The sequence below is a fragment of the Dermacentor variabilis genome, chromosome 11 (assembly GCF_050947875.1).
Source record: "Dermacentor variabilis isolate Ectoservices chromosome 11, ASM5094787v1, whole genome shotgun sequence".
Classification (NCBI taxonomy): Eukaryota; Metazoa; Arthropoda; class Arachnida; order Ixodida; family Ixodidae; genus Dermacentor; species Dermacentor variabilis.
Genome location: NC_134578.1, coordinates 46074480 through 46097279, shown reverse-complemented (window position 1 = coordinate 46097279; position 22800 = coordinate 46074480). Strand labels below are relative to the sequence as shown.

The window sequence follows — 22800 nt, the reverse complement described above, 5'->3', positions numbered from 1 at the left end:
ACCATTTTTTTAAACCTCTACTTATCATGTATTTTCTGAAACAAGCAATGTATTACACTACGAAAGAAACTGTTTCTATTTTTTTGCTATACTTAGTTATGTTAAAGACAACAAACCCGGGGGTAAACAATCCCTTTATTTGCATGAAACGCGCACGGCAGCGAATTTTTTAGCCATAGTTCACAAGACACCCTACCATACAAAAAAACCACCTCTGTGGCGAAAAAAAAACGAAATCGCCTCTATGCCGTTACTTCCCATTCAGTTTTACGAACGTCAGTCTATGGCGTTCCTATTAAAGGTTAATGTAAGTATTTCCTTGTGACCTTTGTAGGCAGGCGTCAATCACAGTTCATTCTCGCGAAAACCTTTACACACGAATTAAATATGACGGTTTGAACATGACCCCGACTACCCTAGAGAAAGAAAAGCTCAGCATTTAACACCTGGAAAGGTACCGGAGTCTTTACATTTATCAGGGAGGTTCATTTTTCTTCATTCTGCATGCACAAGTGTTTGACTTTTTTTTTGCAAGATCTGGCTATATAAAGGGATTGTCAATAACTCACTACACACCGCATCTCAAGCACATATTTTGGTGAAGATGCAGCGCTCCTATCTGTTTGCCCTCTTGACAGTAGTGCTGAGTCTCCTTCTAGTCGAGATGGTTTTCTCCTATGAAATATTCGATGGTAACACGACCGTAACTATAAGTAAGTCCCCAATGTCCTTAATATTTCTCAGTTTTTTTCGACACCAAGAACCTATTTGATATCATGATTGCCTGATATCCACTGGCTCTTTCACAATAGGCTAACTCGTATATTAGCCGCGCACAGTTTGCACCGGAGGACTTAAAGAAATATTTCGCAGGCTAGTTGGTACGTTGTCATTCAAAACTCAGTACCTTTAGCCGCTAGTCGCAAGGCGGGGGCAACGTAACAATACCATTGAAATTCACTTCTGTTGCACGATTCATTATTCTTCTGATTGGCCGTCCGGCCACGCTGCTACCGAGATTGGTTGGCTGAGAATTATGGATGATAACAGTGGAATGGTATGGCGCAAAAGAATTTCTAATTATACTAGCCCAGGACACGACGGCGCACAAGCGACTTAAACTGGCGCTGGAAAGTGCCAGCCCACGTACTTGCATTTTGTGCCGATATTGTGCCTGTAGCTAAATGAAAATGCCGGCACCTTTAGAGTGACGAAAGTTAATCAGCCACAAATGCGAGTGGCCAGCCTGCCGATTCATAACGGCATGATGTAAAAATCACCCTAACGAAACATATCTGGTGCATATTCTGGTGCATGATCATGTTCCTGATTTAGGAGAAACGTCGCATCAGCGAACCCAAAGGTGATGTATAAACAATGTAAACTAATATTGTGTCTACAGTTAGAATAGACCAGCCTGCTAAAAAGTGGCGTTGTAAGCATACCGAGAATCGTACTGGATATTTATTCATTTGAAACCATCGTTTCATTTCATCAAAAAAGATTACTCTTTCTATCTCCGCGTAGACGACGGCAGAAAGAATATAATTATTAACGCCTGTTGATTCTAAAAGAAAACATTGCCTGCTACACATAATTTGTACCTTCTTGTTAAAAAAGCTGTCTGAAAATTGAATGAATGAACGTGCGGATCTAATACGTTTCTGTTTCGCTTCAAGATTGTAATCGAACAACTGGGCCCTGCATATACCCACAAGGTGAGCTATTCCCACCAATAATTTCTTTCTGCAATTTAAGGTGCACTGCGCAGTATTGAGCACGAATCAAACATAAAGTATAACTACTTCAATTCTAATGATATATGAGTTTAAATCTTAATGACTAAAGATTGTGGGACGCTGCTAAGAACGAGTTCGCTGGATGAAATCGCGTCGGTTTCTGCTGCACTTCGATCAAGGCGGAATGGACAAATTTCAACGACAATTACGATGCTCTCTATTGCGAAATTTAAGCGCACCTCTATACATGTTTACAACTCGCAATATGTAGGCGAGCTCGTACAATCTGTATCTTGAAGTGCGTTCCAAACAAAGCGATGTGTGGCGGGACAACATCGCCATTCGGGAGACCGCGAGAAGCAGTGCATGCCTGGCGCGGGAAGCGGTTCAACTCTGCCGCCGCAGACAGATCTCCGCTCATGCAGCGCTTTGGCGAACAGGCGACGCGTAGTGTGCCTCGACGCGCGCGTTTCTGCGAGCAGAGCGGAGGCGAGCGAGCTCATCAACGCACCCCGACGACGCGCGCCAATCTGGCTCCATCTCGTAGACATCGTGGCCATGGTCCCTCTTCCAGGCCACAACGCTTTTCTTCTCCCGCTTTCGGCATACCCTCCTTCTCGCGCTATCTTCGCTTTTATCAACTTTTATCGCCCGCTGCCCTCCGCGTTCCCTCTCATCATTTTGCTTTGCTCGTTCGCTCGGTTACGAGGTACACTGTGAATATAAATACCTCCCAGGTGGGTGTATAATGCTTGTCCTCTAGCGACCCCCGCTTGGGTTTTATGATGATCTGCAGTACCGGAGTAGAATTTTTACTCCGTGCGAGCGGAATTTTCGCGTACAAACATTGGAGCTTTTGTTTTTTGTCGTTCTATATTTTTTTTTCACTGGACCAAGTTCTTTCTACGTGCACCGGGAGTAAAAAAAAGTATCACGTTAGTTTGCGTCAAGATTTTTATATGTAGAAGCTACTGCTCAAATTTCGCAATATACATACAAGACCGCGTCAAGTTCCACGAAACAAGTCAATGAAAGCACATACATCGTGACATACATAAACATTTGAGGAAGGCCCCATGAATAACTTTGAAAGACATGCAACATACGTGCGACACACAAGTAGCAACGCTGCCAGTGTATATAGCCACGACATGGTGACCCTCGAAGCCACCTAGCGAGCAGCTCTGCTGCTTTCTGAATTACAACTCATATGCTCGCTCATGCGAGAGCGGCCTTTCTGAAATTAACAGAATACCTTAATTAACACAAAAGTGTTAATTCACAATAGTGAAAAAAGAAGTTAAATTTTCAAAGTTAGTATGCCATTCTGTGAGTGCTGAAGTGACTTCGCGCACTGCAGGGTCTCGCGGCCAAAAGGTATTGCGTTAGTTACAGTAAGCAAGAAAATTGTAAGTGCTCGTGCTTCATGTGAAAATTAATTTTGTGCGAAATAGTGGTAGCGTAGGAAGAATTTATTACGTGTGAGCACGACCCGCAGCAGCCGACGTAACACCGAAAAGTGCGCAGTCATACATTTTCTAGACCGCACTACTTGCACAGCTTCCCAGCTATCTTTTTTGGTTATGAAAAGGAGCTACATCGCTGATCTGTCGAGCGAATCATCACAGTCTAAGCCAGCAGGCATGCTTCTAAATCAGTGTCAGGGATAGAGCATAATGATAATGGAATATCGGAGGCAGCGACGTGACCAAACCTGACATGCGCGATAAAAATTCGATTCACATCATTCAGTAAGAAGCTTTATTTACAGCACGCATGCTCATGTCCTACCGTTTTTCTTAGGCGAGGATATCCGTACACAGATACTACATAAAAACAGTTGCTTACAGTCCGGTCTTTCTCACTGGCAATACAGCACCGCAACGAACTTGGAGTATGCAATTCATGTGCGACTAGCTCGCACGTCGTCACTCGAACAGTGGCTGCGGTTGCAATTGCTACGTGGTCCTTCCGAACAGTGCACCGGACGTTGTCAGCAGGTGCCCACAATTATGTAAATGTCACATTGCACTGACTGAAGAACACAAGCCACGGTCACGCAGCACGAAAACAGTCAGAAACCTGTGCCGGTATCACGAGTCAATCAACAGCTTCGAGGTATAGCTAAGCCTTTTTCCGCACTTGAAAACGTTGCCCTTGCATTCATCGTTGTCAGCAAAGTGATCACAGCGAACGTACTTGAAACTGTGGTACAGTGAGTTAGAAGCACGCCTATAACACTTTCTGGAAGGAAATACAGGAAACGAATTGACGAAAAGCTGTCACAGAATGCCACTTCACAGATGTAAACAAACCGTCAGCCATGAGCACTGCCGACTCCGCCGAAAGTGGCCGGTAACTGGCGCGGCGCACCGCGTCATGGGAAGCGCCATGTGACCAAGATGTTTTGGCTGGGGGAGTTTTTTAAAACTCCCTGTCAGAGTTTTAAAAGAAGAACAAGATTTTGAAGCGGAATAAAATTGCGTCATGTCGCCTTAATCCTCCCGCAGCTAGCCAACGCAGTCAAACTAGGGAATGGCGCTGTATTGCTCCCATACATCGGAGTAAATATTCTAGGATGGGGAAGTTTTAGGACACATCACCTATCAAAAACTCGCGGGTGGATATATTTTCGTGTACAGTGTACGACGCCGATGCTCGCCACAGACATGGGCGCGCTCTAATACTGCCGTGTACTATGCATTCAGTGCACGTTCAGAAACCCACGTGGTGGGCGTTATTCAAGAGTATCCTCCTACGACGTGCATTAATTGATTGAAATCGTGCTTTTGGCATTGAAAACCGAGAACATACCTTTTTGGAATGTTGAAGCGTGAACACGGCAGGGTGGCAGGTTATGCGTACAAGAATGCGGCGTTTTTCTGGGGACTTCTAATCATGGCTCAAAGGTTGCAGCCGCGCAAACGCTCAATTGCTCGAAAAAGCAATTGTGTGACATTCAAAAAAATGTTTTGAAAATCAATTAGGCTTAGTTTTAATAAAACAAGGCTTCGCAATGTCTCCTTAGCAACACAGGGGACGTAGGCCTGAATGAGCACTTTAACAATGTTGGAGCTGCGCTTAAACACTTCAATATTTCTCCCTTTCTTTTGCAAGGGCAATTGCGAGAGCTTTCTCATTTTGCTGGTGTGAAAAGAACGTAAAAGCGGCTAAGAAAGTACAAAAGAAAGAATACATAATGTTTCTACGTCACCTTATTCTTGTCTCCAGCTCCTTTACACACGCCTTGTATTTCCAGACAAGGGCTATCTGCATACCCAAAAATAGCGTCAGCAGTCTCCTGCTACACCAGCATCACAACCTAGTGTTCAACAAAGGTCGTTCTGTCTAGGAGTAGCATAAGTTTCAAGGTGGCCTGTAATAACCTACATAATTAAATGTGTCTGCCGCAAGCGACTGCGTTGCTTGAAACTTTCGCCACCCGTAACGCTTTCGAGCACTTTTTCAACAATACAACGGCAGAAATGTACCTTCACACATTATATTTAGCCAGAATATGGGAGATAATATTATTTTACGCCAATGTTCGCCAAGTTTAATTTACGCGTCGCCGACTATTTTTATATCACCATTTATTGCCGTTCACAGAAATAAAATCGCAATGCGCTGAAGGGACTCATCAAAGAAGCAAACGGAGAACAACAACGTGCATCATTTTTCTTGTGTCTCTTGCGCATAGATGTTTATTCCTAAACACGTCCAAATAGCAGAATTTCTCCGTTTTTATAATGTGTGTATTTTTTATTTCTTTTTAACCGCGCAAGCTTCAGAATTTCCTTGCGCATCGCCCAAAATGTTCCAAATTTCCACAAGATATAAACAGCGTCATTGGTAGTTATTGTAGGAAACCTTGCCAATCAGCCTTTAACATTTTTCAGCGCTTCTTGTCGCACTTACAGCTTCGCTTTAAAGTACATTCTGATAAGTTCAGAAAGGGCGAGATGGTGCTTTCTAGTAAAGGCAGGTGTGCTGAGCATGTACCTGGATGTCTTTCATACAAGTACTGCGTGGAACAGCTACCCAGCTGGTATAAAATATTTTAACACTATGATCCTTTCCATGGGCCGCGGAAAAGAGACTCGACTCCAATTTTAATGACCTCTCATCAGTTTCGGGCATTGAGAGCAGGCAAGTGCAGAGCATAGGTCATGGGCTGGTGTTCACATCTGCAAAGCACTGCACTAATTTCCAGTTCGATAACTGCAGAAATATCATTCAAAAGCTACTACGCCTTTTTTTTAGCAAAGCGACCATTTTGTAGAAAGCGACATGACTTGAACCATGTTGTGGTTTTACATCACGCGAATGGCACCTGTGGCTTTAAGAAATTGCTGGAGCAGCGCGAAAATCTCGCACAATCCGTAACAGCACCTGTATAAATCTGTCAAGCAACATAAATGGAAGAGAAATAAAGCGGGCTGGTGTCGCAGGGTCACGCGCCCACAGCTAGATGAGGCGAGCTTTGCACTCCGCATAGCAGAACGCACGAGAGAAACGGCGCGAGCTCTGGTTGAAACCGCGATAGGAAACACGTGCTTTAGGCAGGGTTACTTGCCTCTTCGCACCATGAGCTTGCAACACACCACCGGATTCTAGATCGGCTGCTATTGAATCATATTCAAAAATTTATGCGGTAGAGCACTGTATGGAGGACGTTTTACACGTCATTGCACACAATAAAGTTTCTGACTGATCCTCGAACTCTGCTCTTTCAGGCAGAAATAATCTAGCCAAGCGAGTAACACGGATGCCTATGCATCCAAAGCGTGTCAAGTATCCACAGTGGCTTCACATTTTGTCTAATTATCTGAATTTTTGCCGCCCCCTAGTTTGTTTCACTTAAACGCCAGATCATTGCACAGAGAGAGAGAGAGAGAGAGAGAGAGAGAGAGACAATACAGTCTGCACACAAAGCCTGCGTTCAATGAGAAAGCTTGCGTTAAGATACCGAGCCCTTTATAAAGCGGAAATATTTTTCTTGGAACAGTCTCTGTAAGGCACATAGGCGCCCCTCTAGATAGTAAACTATCTCCAAGGAAAGCGAAGTTGGGATAGCGAGATGAAGCATCGCAAGAAATTCAACAAAAAAATGGTCATCTACACAATAGCAGAACATATTTTGCGTAAAGAATAGATCGACTGAAACGCTATGTTGCTCACACATATAAGCACCCTCAAGACAGCATACTTCAAGATATCACGCTAACAACTTTCAGCGTCTCCAAGGCAAACAGTTTGATAACGTGCAATTATTGCACATTTCCCGGAAAGTTTTAGTGCCACCAGACCAGGCAACACGACAAGCTCGAGCAATTCATGTCCATCTAGCATGTCCCTCCGAAGTTACAACCCAAGCGAATACCGGTTTCCTAAAAATGAAAAAAAAAAATTATCTGCAGATCAAACGCGCGACAAGTGGCTTTGCAGTAGCTACAGTCAGCTATTTGAACTAAGCAAGCAACTGTGTGTTTGCTGAACGACGCCAAATTTTTCCACAATTCAAACCCCGTGCAAACGGATTACAGTATATGAAGGTCACGATGGCGTAGCGATGCCTTCCTGTCAATTCTGGCACACTTTTCATGTCACTCTTATTATCCACCATTCAAGTGTGATTCATCCCGATGATATCAATGACAGAATCGCTCTGATTTCCGGCAAAGTGCGAAAGGGTCGAGAAAACAAGGAGCATCAGAAATTTATTCGCTACAATATTGCAACGCGATGCTGTGGAAATCCGCAAGCTGTAGAAGCATTATTAAAAGAAGATGAAAAGTTCGGCAGGTTGGTGTAACTGCATTTTGTAGCGTAATCAGAAAACAAGACACAAAGACGTAAAAGTTTACGGGAAAAGCGCTGACGATAGAATAATTTTCGTTCATACACAACGAACTATTCCTTGTATAGACAGAAAATGAAATCAAGATCGCTTACACAAGCGAAACCAAGACCACTTGTCACCACCTGTACACTCCTCACAACTAGCTGTCAAAGTGTGTAAGTTCTTGCGAGAACAATTATGTAAAAGCCCTTTATTTTATCTAGTGTGTACAAAGATTATTTCGTTGTGTACGAGCTTTCTTAGATGCGAATCAGCGCGCGCGTCACGGCCTTCATGGTGTTCTTGTTTTGGGTTTTGATCTGTTAAAAATATCAAATATTTCTGCACAAGGAAAAATGGGTACAGGACTTGACAGCCGGGCGAATCCACCAAAGGGAATTATTGCAATTGAAGAGAGCATATTTCAAGCAGGTTGCGAGTAATTAGTTTGCATTCCCGGTCCATCATGGTTGCCACCGCTGGCGGCATGTCTCCGAAGGGACGGGCCTTTATTAATGGATTCGTATTAGGCCTGTCAGAGTCAAAAAAGGTATGTGTGAAGTGTACCAAGCCGGTCCCGTGGTAGAGGTTGACAGGGGATGGGGGAAAGTATATATATATATATATATATATATATATATTCGATTATGAATACAGCACAAGAGAGCAGAAGGCAGCTTGTCTCAACCAGAGCTGATCAGGCAATCTCGAGCTCGCGCCTCCCGGGCGACTGGCGATGTGGCTGCGATTGAACTACAATTGCCACCCACGGGGAGGAGGAAAAGGAGGAACTTTATTACTGCAGAAACCATTGCGCGCTTTATTCCTGGGTGGTTCCCTCTGACAGGGCTCCACTGGCGATAGCGGCTCGCCGGGCCTGGTCGAGGGTCGCCAGTTGGCTTCCCAGGTCCAGTTCGGAGAGTCTCGCCTCCCAAGACCACGTAGTGAGTGTGTGTGTTGTGACTCGTGGCGAAATTGCGTCGCCCGGACGGTCGGTGCATTCGTGTGTTATGTGCGCGAGTGTCACTGTGTAGTTGCTACACCAGGAACATGTTCGCAAAGTATAACTCTCTGGGTAGATTGCGTGCAGACGAGACAAGTGTGGGTATGTGTTAGTTTGCAGGTGGCGCCAGTCCCTTGCCTGGAGTTTAGGGAGAACTTTGTGTGGGGGAGCGTATTGCGTTCTTCCGAGCCGTTGGTCCTGTAGTATTTGTTGACCAGTGGTTAATAACTCGTGGGTCGCTCGTCGGTCTGTCGGGGGCTGAAGAACGGTGTGGTCTGCCGCTCGGCTAGTGAGGCCTCGAGCTGCGCAGTCCGCTTCTTCGTTGCCCCGCAGGCCTTCGTGCCCGGGGCACCAGACGATACCGTGAGTCCATTCTAGTGTGCGACCCAGGATTCGAATGGCTTGTATAGGGAGTGTTTCATTCATGTATAAACGACACGCCACTTGTGAGTCCGTAAGGACGCGGGCGGACCTTCCCTTGCTCTCGGCGTCGCGAAGTGCAAGAGCGATTGCTGCTGCTTCTGCTGCTGCGCTGCATGCGGCGCGGATGGAGGCTGCGGTTACCAGGTTCCCCTGATTGATAACGGCGAGTGCGTATTTGGGCCCGCAACGTGGCGACGAGGGATACGGGCTAGCGTCCGTGTAGTACGTGTCCGGGTCTCTGAAACAGCGTTTGTGCAACATGCGGACACGTGATGCTCTTCTCTCTTGATTGTGGGTGGGGTGCACGTTCTTGGGGATAGGGTCTACTACAATGTTCTCTCTAATGTGGTTAGGCAAGAGTTGTGTTTCTTCTTTGCAGTACTGAGATGTCAGCGGGTACCCTAGCCGTTGAAGAAGGTGTCTTCCCTGTTGAGTCTTGCTGAGGCGCTCCCTCTGCGCTATGAGCGTGGCACTTGCTAGCTCCTCGAAGGTGTTGTATACGCCTAGCGCTAGTAATTTCTTTGTGCTTGTGCTTGACGGTAGCTGTAAGGCCGTTTTGTACGCCGTTCTTACAAGAGTGCCCATGCGCTCTGTCTCGCTTTTGCGCTTCACTTGATACTGTAGTGCGTACGTGACACGGCTGATGACGAGGGCTCTTACCAGTCTTAAGGTTTCGTCCTCTGTGATACCATCTTTGCTGCGTGCTACTCTGGCCATGAGTGATGCGGTGCTTTTTATAACGTGATTTAATTTCTCTGAGGCTAGCTTTGTGCTGTTGTTCTCCTGGACGTTCATACCTAGTATGTGTGCAGTCGGGACGCGCTTTATAGGTTGCCCGGCAAAAAAAGTTAGCCATTCTGGCGACTCATGGTGAACACAGGATCATGGGGTCGTAATACAGCTTCAGGCGCCGTACGTGGACGGTTTCACGACAACGACAGCGTTGGTCCGTAGGTGGCGTGACAAGCTCGACAATATAGTTCACAGGCGATGTCTTCACTACAACATGGTAGGGTCCTTGATATTTGGAGACAAGCTTGGATAAGAGTCCCGCAGGAACGGCGGGAACCCAAAGCCACACAAGGGAGCCCGGAACAAAGTGACAATGTTGGTGATCATCATCAAGTCTAGATTTTTGTTTCCATTGGTCGACGGCTGTAAAGGAACGGGCGAGCTGACGGCATTCCCCTGCGCGGCGGGCAGCTTGAAAAAGGGGCGTACATTCGGATAACTCGGGTCTGTACGGAAGAATGGTGTCGAGGGTAGTCGAAGGTTCGTAGTCATACAAGAGGAAGAATGGGGAGAAGTTTGTAGCGGCCTGTGGTGGGCATTGTTGTAGGCGAACGTGATGAATGGCAAAATGAGGTCCTAATCAGTGTGATCAGAGACGACGTATTTGGAGAGCATATCGCCAAGGGTGCGGTTAAATCTTTCTGTCAGGCCATTAGTTTGAGGATAGTAGGCGGTTGAGGTGCGATGAACGATGCGACATTCAGAAAGGAGCGCCTTTACGACTTCGGAGAGGAAGACACGTCCTCTATCACTTAAAAGTTCGCGAGGTGCATTATGACGAAGAACAAAATTTTTCAGGAGGAAGGATGCTATATCGCGAGCGATGGCAGCAGGCAGAGCGGCCGTTTCTGCGTATCGTGTCAAATGGTCGATGACGACGACTAACCAGCGGTTCCGGGAAGCCGTGCTCACAAGGAGTCCATACAGGTCAATGCCAATGCGATCGAAGGGCCTGGCAGGACACGGGATTGGTTGGAGTGGACCAGAGACATGCTGAGCAGGAACCTGGCGGCGTTGGCATTGAGGGCACGACCGAATGTACTTGCACACAAACGTCTACATGAAACGCCAATAAAACCTGGACCAAAGCTGGGTGTACGTCTTTAAGACACCCGCAAGTGCACACTGCGGGTCAGTGTGGAAGGCAGAACATATTTCACCACGAAGATGTCGAGGTATGACCAGCAACCACTTGCGGACGTCAGAGACTTAATTCCGGCGATAGAGAAGTCCATCCGGAATTTCGAAATGAGATGCTTGACGACGCAAAGCTCGAGAAGGTGAAGGACCAGTCGACGGGTTTGAACGGAAGCGGGTACGAGTACTAATCCAGGCATCCTTGGATTGCTCCGAAGCCATGTCACAGCCTGCTGGGAACGAAAGTACTTGGTCAACGGCAGAGCGGCAGGCATCGCTTTCGGTTGACACGGGCGAACGGGAAAGCGCGTCGGCATCGGTGTGGCGGCGCCCAGACCTGTAGACAACGCGCACGTTGAAATGATGCAACCGCAAAGCCCAGAGAGCTAATCGACCTGAGGGGTCCTTCAACGTGGACAGCCAACAAAGTGCATAGTGGTCTTTTTACACGTAGAAGGGGCGGCCATAGAGGTAGGGTCGAAATTTACCTAGTGCCCAGATTATGGCCAAACATTCCTTCTCCCTAACGGAATAATTCTCGGCTTTGGTGAGGGTGGAGGCTTGCGTATGCAACGACGTACTCATCGAATCCGGATTCGCGCTGCGCGAGCACAGCGCCGCGTCCAACACCACTGGCGTCGGTGTGTACTTCGGTCGGAGCTGTCGAGTCGAAGTGACGCAGTATAGGCGGCGAGGTCAGTAGACGACGCTACTCTTGGAAGGCATCGTCACAAGCGGACGACGATCATTCAAGTCGCTCCGTAGAAGCTGATTCAAGCGAGCGGTGATGGACGCAAAATTCCGAATGAAACTGCGAAAGTAAGAACACAGGCCAAGGAAGCTGCGAATTTCTCTTACGGAGGAAGGTTTGGGAAAATCAGCAACTGCACGGAGCTTGGCGGCATCAGGAAGAATACCGTGTTTAGATACTACACGGCCAAGGATGGTGAGCTGACTTGCGCCAAAGTGGCATTTCTTCCAGTTGAGCTGAAGGCCGGCGGCAGTTAGGCACTGCAACACTTCCTCCAGCCTACAGAGCTGGGTGGGAAAATCGGGTGAAAAAATAACCACATCATCTAAGTAGCACAGGCACGTTTTCCACTTGAGACCACGCAAAAGGTTGTCCATCACACGCTCAAATGTTGCGGGGGCGTTGCAAAGCCCGAAAGGCATGATACGAAATTCATATAGTCCATCTGGTGTTACAAAGGCCGTTTTAAGTTGGCCTTCGGGTGACATGGGGACTTGCCAATAGCCGCTGCGCAAATCGATAGAAGATAAGAACTCCGCGCCTTGGAGACAGTCAAGGGCGTCGTCAATTCTCGGAAGGGTGTAAACATCTTTACGAGTTATTTTATTAAGACGACGGTAATCGACGCAGAATCGAATCGATCGATCCTACTTCTTAGTAACAAGAACAACGGGAGATGCAAAGGGGCTGTCCGAAGGCTGAATGACGCCGTGCTTGAGCATGCCAGCTACTTGGTCGTCGATAAGAAGGCGCTCTGTTACGGATACGCGATATGGTTTTTGTCGCAGTGGCGCACTGGTACCCGTGTCGATGCGATGATAAACAGTTGATGTGCGGCCCAAGAGAACATGCTGGCAGTCGAAAGACGAACGGAACTTGTCGAGAAGGCGTAGAAGCTGGGCGCGTTGAGAAACAGTCAACGTGTCGGCGATGGAGCTATGTAAAACATCGGGCGAAGTCTGCTCCTGCGCGGGGTTACAGGTAACTCCGGCTACCTCATGAGTGGCGATGGGACCAGTTGGCATGTTATTGACGGCAGCAGGGTCGACACACAGGGCATGGCCAACGCACTGCCCACGAACCAAATTGAGAGAACAGCATAATCGGTTGGTGGCGAGCAATCTGCTGACGCCGGCATGAACGTCCAAAAGATTAAAAGGCAGCGGGGAACATTTGCGAGGGGCGAAAATTGCAGATGGCGTAAAAAGTGCGCTGGCATCAGCAACAATGTTGCATGACACTGTGGCAATTGCAGATGAGTGCGGTAGAATTGTAATGTCTTCGGCAACAAATACTTTATCGTCAGGTTCACGAGCGTCAAGGAGTGGGGCATTACACAGCGTTTGAAATTCCACTTTAGCACGAGAGCAGTCGATGACGGCCTTATTAGCGGAAAGGAAGTCCCAGCACAAAATAAGATCATGGGAACAAGAACACAGCTCAAAAACTTCGACGATGTAGAGGAGGTCGTTGATCGCAACGCGAGCAGTACACGCAGCTGCAGGCGTGATGCGGTCTGCGCTGGCAGTACGAAGTGACACGTTTGACAGTGGCGTCGTGACTTTTCGGAGCGAACGGCAAAGTTTGGCACTAATAACTGAAACTGCGGCACCAGTGTCAACGAGAACGAGTGCAGCAACGCCTTCCACATATACGTCAATAACATTAGTCGGGCAAGGGAGAGGCCTCGGTCTGTTCGTGGGTGACGCAGTTCTTGCCGCTGGAACTACGACCATTAGTTTTCCCGTTACGGCAAAGAAGGACGACGGCGCATCGGCGAAAGCGAGCGGCGTCAAGGCGATGGCGAACGGCGGTCAACAAGAGGCCGGTGGTCCGAGTAGGAAGACATCTGGCCGGGGTTCTGAGACGCGGAGGATGATGGCTATGGGGAAACGTATGGCGCGGCGTCGAAGCTACGGCGGTAGAAGGTTACGCGGCGACGACACAATCGGCCAGGTACACCACACGCAAAACATATTGGCCGGTTGTCAGGAGTGCGCCATTGTCCACTGCTGTACCACGGCTGAACGAAGTGAGGAGTTGGACGCAGTGGCGCGGCTAATTGGGATGGCGCAAAGGTCGGAGGTGGTGGCCGCACGAGAGCCTCGGCATGGCTGAGAGGTGCAGTCACCTCGGGAAAAGCAACGGGAGTCGGCACAGGCGGAGTGTCGCGGGCAGAAAGGAGAGCTGAGCACACTTGCTCCTGGATGACCTGGCGAAGATTGGCCGGCAAAGCGAAGGTGGTGGCGTGGCTAAGGACAGCAGCGACAGCTGACGAGTGACCTCAGCACGGACGAACACTTTTATCTGGATAAGCAGGGAGTCCATCTCAGGAGCCGCGGTCATACTCGCGAGGGTTTCGTCGGACGCAGGGGGGCGCCGCGTGAGAAGGCGCTGTCTGCAGAGCTCGTCGAAACTCTGGCAAAGCTCAATGACCTGAGAGACAGTGCATTGGTTTTTGGAGAGGAGCATATGAAAGGCACCGTCGGAAATGCCCTTCATAGTGTGGCGTACCTTGTCCGCCTCAGCCATCGTCGGGTAGACACGCCGGCAAAGGTCGACGATGTCCTCTATGTAGCTGGTGAGCGTTTCACCAGTTTCCTGCGATTGGCTTCGTAGGCGTTGTTCAGCGCGAAGTTTCCGCATGTCAGGGTGGCCGAAAACTTCTGCGATGCCGGTTTTGAAGCTAGTCCACGTGCGGAGATCGGCTTCGTGGTTTTTGAACCACAGCTTGGCTACGCCCGATAAATAGAAGATGGCGTTGCCGCGCTTTAGGGGATCGTCCCGTTTGTTGGCGTTGCTGGCGCGTTCATACGATTCCAACCAATCTTCAACGTCTTTCTCATTGGTGCCGCTGAAGATATCAGGATCCCGCTGACGCTGGGCACCGGCACATACGATGGCTGGAGTAAGGGGATGTCGGGCTGGGGTCGTCAGGCATGACGGATGGCAGAGTTCGGGTGCGTAATTCCAGGCTGGGGAAAACCGTAGCACCTCCACCAGAATCTAATATGAATACAGCACAAGAGAGCAGCAGGCAGCGTGTCTCAACGAGAGCAGCTCAGGCAATCTCGAGCTCGCGCCTCCCGGGCGACTGGCGATGGGACTGCGGCGCCGGGCATTCCTGTTCACTACTATATATATATATATATATATATATATATATATATATAGCAGGCAATCATCAGCTGCACTTCGCTCCTGAAAGAGGCAAGTCGTGTGATGAGTGAGCTCCTAGACAACACCTTACAATGTGGTGGCCGCTGTTTAAAGAGACCTCAAACAGGTGCAACGTAATGCCAACCGACAAGGGTTGCGATATGCGCTTAATGGCCGGTCATCATAGAATGGTATCTGGATAGCGCAGCAAAGCACGGAGACAACACGAAACGAAGTTGAAGACAAGCGCTTGCGTCTGTTTCCTACTTTTTCCGCGTTTTGCTGCGCTATGCAGATACCATTCCGTAAACCTAACGCATTTCCTTTGCATTTAACGACAACTCACCACTGAATATTTTTATTCATAACGTGCATTTTTACACAATATTGAATGTCTTCGTAGAAACAACGTGGCACACTTTCTGGCCACATAACGCGGACTCAAGCGCGGACTCAAGCGCGGACTGGTGAGCACCAGTCCGCGCTTAAGAAATGTTACCTAATATTCTATGGTGAGCACCCTGAAACACGACTATGTCTGCTAGTATGCACAAATGTGCGTCCAAGCTAGGCCTTTCTGAACCATGCGAATTAATTTCAATCGGATGATGCGTGCCGCAACAGTACCATCATCTACGCACGCATGCGCGGTGCAGGATAATTATGCGAGCGTGATAGTTTCGCAACGCATTGCGAGCTCATAGACACACCAAGCTGAATGTGCTGTTCCTTTTTACGCGGCATGTTACAGGCGAATCTATAGCCGGCCATGTCACTTGTCCTTTTTCACATTTCTCCGGCTTACGGAGCCAACCTGATTATGTAACAAGTAGCAAATTTCATCAATATGCGGAATTATAGGGCACCTAGCATTTTCTGCAAGTCTCCTGTTGAAAGAGTTTAAAATTCCAAAGCCATTACTTCCGATGGCAGTAAATTATTCTCTTCTAGTTACCCGATTGAGCAGAATAGAAAATAATGTTACTTCCTATACACGCAATAGCGAACATGTTGTTGGTTGCGCCCCGTTGTTTGCTTCATCATATATTCAAACATTGATTAGTTTGCCATGCTCGCACCTCAAATAAGGGGAATTCCCAAACCAGGCCTACCCCCTAAGCCACAACCAGCCATTGCGTCTTTTTACCAAGCTAGGCGTGACTTCTGCGGCAATAAATGCGTGAGAACATGCCAGTCTGCTTCTGTGGAGCCGAAAAAAGCAATAATAATTCGTATCAGTTCTCCACTTTCTTAAGGTTATTAGCCACTTTGAGCATATAGCGAGGCAATCTGTCGCTTTTTCTTTCGCTGGCTGCTTGGTTGTCTGCTTCCCTTAAATTAATAGAGCAGGGCTTCAGCTAGTGTGATCGTAACGGAGCAAGGATAGCCGGCTGAGCGTAGCCGGCCGATGTGATGCTTAAAACTTCCCGCCTCTTGTCAATGCAAGATCTCACCACCGGCACCTCAATAATCATAGGTGCAATTGCCCTCTTAGTGCGCTGAATCGCACAGCTTAACGCGCGCTGGGTCGAACGGCTAAAACTCCTCGCATGGGCGTAGACAGTATGCCCAGCAAATCGACGAGCAGTCTTCACACATCGGATAAAGCACGAGCCAACTAGCCCAGCAAAAAGTAGATATTTGGTGAACCTTACTGATGTGTTCTTATCCTAGCTAAAATTGCCAGTGGGCAATGCACTGCATGGCCAACAGGGATAGAGAATACAGGAGGAAATAACTTTAAAAGAGCCTGACTATGAACGCTGGCCGTGCTCCCTGCTCAAACTTTCTTTTTTTTTTCAACCATGCTATTGTGGAATGCAATCACCTAAAGTAAATTAAATAGCCGGAAATACGTCGCGTTTTTCAGGCGTTGTTTTGTTAATGTTTGATGGCTGGCGCCTCAGCTTGGCGCGAGTAACTATATTGAGGGCAAAATTCAACCGCGAAGCCATTATAACGCTAGCGGGTTCCACTGTGTGCGGATCCTGGCGTTATATGTGCTTTCTAACTGTTTCAAGGCAGTCGATTTAACGGTCACCCCGCACTTCATCACGATAAGCAGTTTATGCTGAAATTACGGTCGCTGCCCTTGGGAGAAGATTACACGGAGTGATTTAACTTGAAAAAACGAGTTATAGTGTGCATGTTAGAGCCAGCTGTTTTGTTTTTGCAACCATATTTACCCTACATTCACATTTACATTAACAAAGAGAGAATAATTGGATGACGATCACATGTCATTACGCCTTTATGTCGAATAGCTATAGAATAATCGAAAAGCTACTGTTGCCAACCGTAGTGAATAGCGTGACTTTAACACTACTTTAATCTATCAAACTTCTGCGTCGTTATTGCAGCGTGCGAGTGTCCAATGCCGGTGGAAGACAAAGTACACGGATATAAGCTCTTTGCTTTCAATATTACAACACAACAATGCGTTTCCACCACAGCAAAGAACGACAGTTGTAACAGCTTTCATCACAAAGGCGTTTGTAGCTTCATGTGTGGCAATGAGACAGAATACCCAGAAGATTACTAAACAGCAGACGACAGTGGAGCGACGGAAACAGCTACAGCTGAATATAAGGCTGCCGAATAAAAATTTTATTTGACTGATGCAGCTGTTCTGCGTGATGTCATTATTTATTCACAATACAAAACTTCCTGGTTACGGGTGTTGTCTGTCATTAAGTTTTTTCTCCCCAAGCCATTCTTTCTTGAGCGTTTTTTGTCTCTCAGCTTCATTTATCTCCATGCGCATTGTATAGTCTATTTCATCTTCCGCGGTTTATTTCGATTGCATTTCCTGGTGTAGCCTGTGAATACATTTCGAATTGAGACACACCGGACGCCACTATGTTTCCAAGTACCAAACAACCTTGAAGAGGCCATGTTTACATAGCGCTTTACGAGGAGGGAAGAATCCGCAAATTTGTGTTCTTGTAGTTGAAGATATTTTCCTGATGAACGGATGATCACGACGCCGCTAAGTGACCATATCCTGCCTATCAAATAAGCAAGTGTACAAAAATTTTCCTTATGGTTAAGAGGCAAGAGGGTACACCGGACGACGAATGAGACCACCGATGCGTTCATGTAGGCCGTCAGACTTCTACATTACCTCTGAGGAAGGCTCTTGCCAGCGGAGAGCCAAATGACCAAGGTGGCCGTTCACGGACCTTATGGAATTACAGCTATCAGATGGAATGGTGGTTGCTAATAACTGAGAATAAGCAACTATACAAGTACGAGTGGTATTTTGGGACAGTCCAAGCCAAGGCAAGGCACTCGCACTCTGTTACCCCATATTTATGTTGAGAAATGAAAAGAAGGCGGCTGGAACGTCCAATACCACAAGTCTGGCCTCACTGGTGTTTGGCGAAAAAAGCGTCGATGCTTTGTCGACGAGCATTCGAGCTAAATTGGCTAGGCGCTATTGGTTCGAAATCGGCTAGTATAGGTGGTCACGTCCACAAGTCGATCAGCACGTCAGTGTAGTGGGTTGTTGGTGGCCCTACGAGAAGGGAACGTCCTTATTGAAGGTTGCTAAACGTGATATTGATTGCAGAATTTCCCATGAAGTGTCGAAAATAAAGAGAAGTCAATTTTGCGTGTGTTTAGCGCACCACAACACAGGGACGTTCTTGAAGGTGCGAACCTTCTCAAGCCCATGTTGGACACCAGAATCAATAGCAAGATAACCAAACACATTGATTTGTCGTTTGCAGCAATTACATTTCGTGAATCAAAGTTCGCGCCACATTAACTGCAATGGTCAATTAGACATTTCAACATTTAAATACTAGGAAAAACAGGATACCGGCATGTTAACAAAGACGGAATGTGCATTTATACACATCAAATAGAGTATAAAAAGTTTTGAAACCTTTTCCATAGTCCAAAAGTAATAACATTGGATTGACAAACTCTGCCTAGTATAATACGTGCTGTTTTTCCTAGAACCAAGTTTTTAAATATAAATTGGGTTGAGCCCAGGGTGTCAAGGGTGTCAGGGTGTCGTCAAGGGTGTCGTCAATACATGTCTTTGGGAGTTATGTTTTTCAAGGACCCATCATCGAGGCAAGTCCGCTAGCTGTCACTCTACTTGGCCAAGACAACAAATCACGCCCATAGGCTAAAGAACACTTCGATAACGCCATTTGCTCCCCTTCTCCGCTTCACATTGGATGACCTGTTGTTCAGAATGTAACATGCAATACGGACATTGTCTGGCGTGCTAGAATCACTGGTAAGCACAGAATGAGGGACAAGTCTCTTTTGCATGAAAAAAGGTGTCTATAAGCCGCTTGAAGATTGTGGAGCTCTGTAGCCTGGGACAATAATCGTAATTTTCACGGCAGCAGTACCAGCGGAGACACCTTCGATGTACCACCTTCGATGAACGGTGAACAAGTGTCAGTCACGTCAAGGCCTTAGTTTTGGCAGAGTGGGGTTTACCAGTGGTAGCAGCGCTGGTAAGAGCTCAGCGATGGATCCTGTAATCGGGAATCATATTGAAAAGTGTACAGCGTACACAACCAACAAGAAACATTCGTTGTGTATTTCAGGTTCAAATCAATGTATCCCCGTTATCGGAACTGTGCTTCGTTCATGCGCTTCGCAGCCCCTTCCTATAATCAGTGCCAACTCCTAATAGGCGGATATTTTTGGTCCACAGTCGACCACGTTTGAAACGATGGCGAAATGTACAAAAACCCGTGTGTAAATAATTTTGTAAAACATTCGTGGGCGTGTAATTGTGTCTATTGTGCACACCGAGGTGGTACATAATGCAAAGCTGCTGTTATCGTTGTGTGTCTTCCAGGATAGGCTCCCTTTGAGCTCATACCTTTATGAATGTGTTATATGTGTCGTAGGGCAACGTTACCACAACAAACTTCTGACTGCTTTCTCACTGCTGCCGCTCCACATGAAACCAGTATCGAAGCGGCTAGGAGCGTGCCCAAAGCTAACAAATAGCTAGTGCTGTAATAACTGACAGGGGCACTTCACTAAACACCCTTATGTCGCTGGCCTTAAAACAGCATCCAGTTGAGTGTGTTCAAACAAAACAGGTGTTCAAGAAACAAGATTCTTGTGTTCAACAAAGCAAGCGTTCTTGCTTGTTGTGCATACCGAGCGGTACTGCATTAGAGAATATGAGCTGTGAAGATATTTCAGACATTGTCGCAAACTTTGATTATGTTTGTCAAAGTTTACCTCGCCCTTTTCATATGTTTTATAGAATTTGGGTGGCTTGTTATCGCTGAAAAATTCATAATTAAATTGATCAGAGAAATGGTTTAGTGGCGCTGATTTATCATGCCTGCCTTTATGTTTACGGTAAACATCCATTTCATCTACATAATCCATATCCGGTGGATTCAGAAGCTGCCTGCCTGGCAGTACAGAGTGTCGCCTGGTCACTTGTATGAAGAATTTTGTGAATTAATTAACGGAAGAACGATACTGAATAGGACATAATGTAGGCTTCAAGTGCCCTTTTATACGAATGAGGTTGATTAGGTCTGCAGAATTTATGTAGGGCCTATCCCCCCATTTGTACACACCATGAGGAAAACATGCAATTTATTTATTGGTTTTTTGGCATAACGTATCAGAGAGTGATTTCAAGCTTAACACTAGCCCATACAGAAAGTTCAGCATTATTCAGCTTTATCAACAGCTAATATTACAAGCAACCGTAGACAATGTCACTAGGCCTGGCCAGATTACCTTTCAAGCTTTATTCCGTATTTTATGGATATTGCTTTCTAAAGGTCACTAAATCATGACATTAGGTTCCGTTATATTTATTATTCAAAGTACATACAACTTCAGGAATTCAGGACATCGATACTGCTGGAAAGCCGACTCGGGGGGGGGGGGGGGATGCCGTTGACGCAACTCTATGGAAAGCATTTTTTTTTCAATCATACGTTTTCTAATCAATGCCTTGCTTTGTGCGATTAGCACTATAGGCACTTAATCCCGGCAACGGTCTCACACTACATATCGAGTGTAGTTTAGTTCCACTGGCTTGTTTCCACTGGCTCCTGTTTCTGCAGTTCTTTCAGGCACTTGGAGCGGTCCGCGGCGCCGGCTTTTCGTCATGGGAATTCGAGGGAGCCAGCAAGAATAACGAGATGCACATCGCTTGGAAATACACAGGGGCAGCATCGGATGCATCGGCTCAGCTACAACCACTGCGAGAATACGAGGCGATGGCGTGGGCCACTTACCTGGCACCGTTGCTTTGAAAGGGAAACGGGGGTGACAGCACGTGCCCAGCACCAGCGAGTGATGTGGCTGCATGCCATATCTCGACATGACCCCTATGCATTGGATTAAGAGTGGCTTCGCGGCCGCATATCGGCAAGGCCCGTCACGTGATGCCAGGGTATTTAAACAGCTACCACGCTCAGCTCAACTGGGTTCCGGTGCCGACAAGAGGACCGAGCACTTAAGACTCTTTGTGCAGGTTGGTAAATTTTACCATTATAGATCAGTTTGCGGAATGTCAGTGTCGGTGCCGGAACCCTACATGTCATCTGGGGGGGGGGGGGGGGGAGGGCTTGTTGGGCTCGTGACTGATGTGTGGTGTGCTGTGTGTTCAACATTTTCTTAGATGAAAGCACTTTTACTCATGGCCGGAGATCTTGAGGAAAATCCCGGCCCTTTTTCGGAAAACGCGGAACATGAACTATTAAAGGCAATAAAATGCCTACCAAAACTACTAGAGGGTCATGATAAGATCCTTGCGGAGCTTCAAGTTTTGAGGTCGCAGCAGAAAACACTGCCTGAGCAAATTCAGCAGTTGACAACAAAGGTTTAAGCTCTGACCGAGGGCAATGAAAGGGAAGGTTTGCGGGCACACAACACTAATCTGGCTGATACCGTGCGCAATGTATTGGCGAAACAAGGCGATATTGAAAACACGTCGCGCAGAAATAATTTATTTTTCTTTGGTTTGGGGTGACACAAAAAAAGAAACACGGAGTGAGTCCGCGTCCAAGGTGATTTCGCTGTGTGCGGAAAATCTCGAAATCTAAATTTACCCCTCCGCTATACAGAGGGCTCACGGAATTGGCAGACGCGCAGTTAACAAAAAAAAGGCCTGTAATTGTGAAGTTCACTGCTTGCAAAGATAAGCAAAGGGTCTTCTTCCCGATTTACTAGAAATAGACCCGAACAACTTTCTTTTATTGTCGTAAACTATCGAAGCCTGAAGAATAAAACTAATGATTTTGCAGGCCTTCTATCGATATCAGAGCCTGATGTTGTTATCGCCACCGAATCATGGCTAGACCCTGACATTGCAGATTCTGAGGTATTTCCTCAGAGTATGCTGTGCATAGAAAGGACCGAAATGCGCGGGGAAGGGGGGTGTTTGTTCTAGTTCGGGACACAATTGAAAGTGCACCATTTCTTCCAGCTGACGATACCTCAGAGTCTGTGTGGAGCAGGCTATGCTTTTCAGACGGAAACGCCCTTTTTGTCAGTTCTTTCTACAGACCACCTAATCTGAACACTGTTGAACCATTTATCAGCCTTTCAAGGCCACTTTCAGCCCAGTCATCTGAAAGGGTAATTCTGGGTGGTGATTTTAACATGCCAGATGTTGAATGGCGTGACCTATGTCCTGTACAGAATAGCCGGTCATTGATTGAGTCTGCAGTTTTCGAGCTAATAATCACCTATGGGCTCTTCCAGTTCGTTTATTTTCCTACTCGTTTTGGATGCACAGACGGCAATGTGTTAGACTTGGTCTTTAGTAACCAGAAAGATATCATAGACTTCATTGCACCAGTACCAGGCATTAGTGATCATGAAGTAGTTCCAGGCACTATTCGTTGCATAAAAATAGAATTTACCAAAATAAGGCCGAGAAAGGCATTCTTTTATGAAAGGGGTAATTATGAGGCTATCTCTAATGAGTTAAATGATTTCC

At 46.9% G+C, this 22800-nt stretch overlaps 1 long non-coding RNA gene across 1 annotated transcript; it reads left to right on the top strand.

Moving 5' to 3' along the window:
• Window positions 1-581: 581 nt before the first annotated feature.
• Window positions 582-17463, top strand: LOC142564598 (uncharacterized). The gene is made up of 3 exons (XR_012824626.1): window positions 582-713; window positions 1680-1718; window positions 17207-17463. It is a non-coding gene; the product is annotated as an uncharacterized LOC142564598 (long non-coding RNA).
• The last annotated feature ends 5337 nt before the right edge of the window (window positions 17464-22800 follow it).